Source organism: Anarrhichthys ocellatus, unplaced genomic scaffold (genome assembly GCF_004355925.1).
Source record: "Anarrhichthys ocellatus isolate YVR2014 unplaced genomic scaffold, GSC_Weel_1.0 scaffold151, whole genome shotgun sequence".
NCBI lineage: Eukaryota > Metazoa > Chordata > Actinopteri > Perciformes > Anarhichadidae > Anarrhichthys > Anarrhichthys ocellatus.
The window spans coordinates 80,476-83,917 of record NW_022280181.1 but is presented as its reverse complement, the minus strand read 5'-3'; the positions used below and the strand labels follow the sequence as shown (position 1 = coordinate 83,917).

Here is a 3,442-nt window from a genome sequence, read left to right as displayed (position 1 = left end):
ACAGGAAGTGGTTGGAATGTGAGGGAACCTACAGTCAATGGAGAAAACATTTGTGTGATTTTCTTCTGAATTTCAAATGTGGATCAAACTACTTTTGATTGCAGTTTGATTTAGCTTCGTCTTGTCTAAGCCGCACAGGGTGCATTCACCCGGAGCGTCATTGATCACAGTTAAGAATGAATCAGTGGCGCCCTCGCGTGGACAGTCTGCGTATTGTGAATGTGTAATGGCACATCAAGTGGTCAATCTGCAGCGGAGGAATCAGAGAAGGTAGAATGGATCTTGGCTCCCCCAAGTTGTCAAACTGTGGTAGCAGCAGAATGTTATTATTAAAGAAATCAGTATATAGATTATAATGTAGTAGACCTCTATCCGCCAAATATACTAATTACGGAGCACACTAGCCAGAGGAATGCTGTTATTCCTCACTGGATTCTCAATGTGTTTGTAAATCATGTACCACTGTTTACTGCAAGTACATGTTAGTTTGTGTATCACAATGACTTCTTTCATGATTATTGTCACACATGCACCACAATACATAAGTTCTGAAAACAGAAATCTGCACATTGGTCCAGCAGCTGCTAGACGTGTCCCTTCATACATAAAGATCTTTAAGACTTTCTTTGTGTTTACAGGAGAGAGCGTCAACAGAGTCCCCACCACCGGAAAATATGCACACAAGATTCCCACGTGTGTGGAATATGAAGGAGTCCACAGGAGGAGTCTAGAACACGCCTCACCTCCTTTCAAAGTAGATGTTGCAGACACTGTTGTCACCATCTGGATTGATTCCATGTGTGTAAAATTGTCCATTTCAGATTGTAATTAGCTATTTATTGTGATACCTGTTGAAGCTATAATAGAATGGTGCTATAAATAGAGAATCTCAAGTATATTTGTGTCATTTATTCAGGTTACTGTTCTTTTCAATGAAATACATCTTATTTAAAATCAAAGTGATACATGTGAGAGAATGCTGTTTGTTTACTTTTGTCACATCTGTCTTTTTAAATTCCCTTATGACACCTGGGAGGCTAATTAGAAGTAGTTTTATATTTTCTGAGTCTGTTTAATGTTTCTATTGCAAAATGATCTGATATCATTGTAATATAGGCATGTGCTCTGACATGTAAGTAATCTGGAACTCTATATATCCGTGTCCCTGTTGTTGATGACAACAAACACACCCCTGTTGTTGCATTCATTAATTGATATTCCACAACTCGATGTTACTGTAACACTTAACACTTTATTGAATACAGTGCATGAAATGGAGAACAATCAGAAAAAACAGTGCAGTCATGAAAAAGAAGACTACAATATGTACATGAAGATCGAAACTATTTACAATGTACACAAAACCACACTACAATGAGATGCAATTCTTTACAGATAAATTATCTTATCACCTGATTGAATAAATTGCTGATAACACCACATCACTACAGTTAAGTTACTTACAATGCAACTGTCCCATAATTACAGATATATACAGGGTGTCTACAGCTCAACGCTCCACCTTGTCCACAACAGAAGTAAAGTGTTCGTAGCTGTCGTACACTGTGTGGTCCAGACCCTTTGATGTGGACATTGTCCTCTGTCAGCCTAACCTCCACCAGAGCAGAGCAGAACTTTTCCAACTTCTGGAAGACAAGAAGATGGTTTGGTCTGCAGGCATCCTCCTGTTGAAAAGTTGCCATAGAAAGGCAGTATGTTCAAATGTGCCCATTGTCCACCAATCAATGCATTGCATTTAATTCTACCAGATGCACAGTTACTCACAAAGGCCGGAGCGTAATGTGGGGCACGATGGCATCCAACACATCCACACGTGCCTCCCCGTCACTCTGGTATGTCTTGTCGGCCTCTGGATCTGGATCGGGCTGCTCATGCTGACCCACCTCCTCTGGACCAGGTCCATCGTTGACCAGGTCCTCAAGAGAGAAGGGTCCAGATTCACCCGTGCTCTGGCTCAACAGCTATTCCAACCCGAGCAGCTCGTTGGAAGGAATATTGGCAGGGGCCCGGAAATTCTCCTCCACAGTCTCTCCGAACAGCTGCTGACGGCGGGTGTGGATCAGCGGTGCAGAGTAGGTCCTGTGGTGCCGTCCTTTGCCACCAAACACGGCATCTGAGCTCGTGTCTGATTTCCACCGAGCAATGCCACTGATCAGGTAAACCTGATAGGGTCGTGCTCCACAATGGGGACCTGAGTCGAGTAGAACAGAGCAAAGTTAAGCTTTAATGTCCCTGAGGGGCAATTTGTCTTGCAGACTACACATGAACATAAGTACACAGGTAGTACACATCACCTCTATGAAAGGATGAAGTCTTCCTTTATGTTTCATTAGTTAATTAGTGCCTTGTGCGTTCTCTCTTTCAGTGGTCAGGTTGTTTGTTGAACATCACAATGGAAGGTATTAGAATATGACAAAGTCACATGATATGTTTGTTACAAGTATACAGGCAGCACTTGGAATCACCTGGAATCATGTGTGGCAGAGATTTATGGAATCCCTCCAGGCTGTTGCTTCCACACAGACATTTGTAGTCGGGCACATCCACAGTGTTGATGGTTGTGGTCCGTGCCACCCTATACATGCTCATGTCTGGTGGATCCTGGATGCACTCCAGGTGTCGCTGCTGGCCTGCCCACATCTCTGTAAATACACATGCATACAGTGTGTTGTGTTCACTTTGTACGCTACACTATCTGTATTAATGTTGTAATAGCTATTTTCTATGAGGTCTTTTGTACCAGGTGTTTTGAAGAGGCTCACTCCGCTCTCATCCCGCCCAGCGGGACCTTTCAGCTCCTCAATGGTCAGGTGGATGAGCCGAAATGTCTCCTGAGCCCCGAGTGTGACCCTCCTCACCTGGTGCTTGAGCTGCTCCCTGGATACGTAGCAGCAAACAACATCCTCATCTGAGACCGACTTCAGAGTTGCCGGGTCCTTGGCTCTGAAGGCTTTGATGAGCAGCTCCGGGTCTGAGCGGTTGTAGGCCAGCACTGCACCGGCTACAGCAGACTTGAACACAGCGTACTTACAGTGAGACTCTGCACATGGCTGCGTCAAACCGGTGGATCCAGTGGAAGATATCCAGATGCACAACCATCACATTGTCCACCCATGGCTGGAACAAAGTCTCCACTGCTGTTGGGCCCTGAGACCGGCAACACCCACGGTCCACATAGAGGATCTTAGGGACGAGTTGATCGGCCTCGAACCTCTCCATGACTCCACGGCACATCGGTTCCAGCTTCTCCAGACTGCTCCCAGGTCAGCACAAATGAAACTATTTGTGAGTGCTCGTTCCTGATGCTGGTAAACCACTCGAGCCTCGACCTTCCCCAGACAGCTTCTTCACCACCTAAAAACATATGTTGAGTTTGCATAATGTGATTAACTGTTAGATTCTATTGATATTGTGATTTTTC

At 44.6% G+C, this 3,442-nt stretch overlaps 1 long non-coding RNA gene across 1 annotated transcript; it reads right to left on the bottom strand.

Annotated features, from left to right (window-relative positions):
* Positions 1–1,244: 1,244 nt before the first annotated feature.
* On the bottom strand, positions 1,245–1,881 carry LOC116400151 (uncharacterized). Its single transcript, XR_004213892.1, has 2 exons — positions 1,786–1,881; positions 1,245–1,685 (listed from the first exon to the last, which is right to left on the bottom strand). It is a non-coding gene; the product is annotated as an uncharacterized LOC116400151 (long non-coding RNA).
* Positions 1,882–3,442: the final 1,561 nt, after the last annotated feature.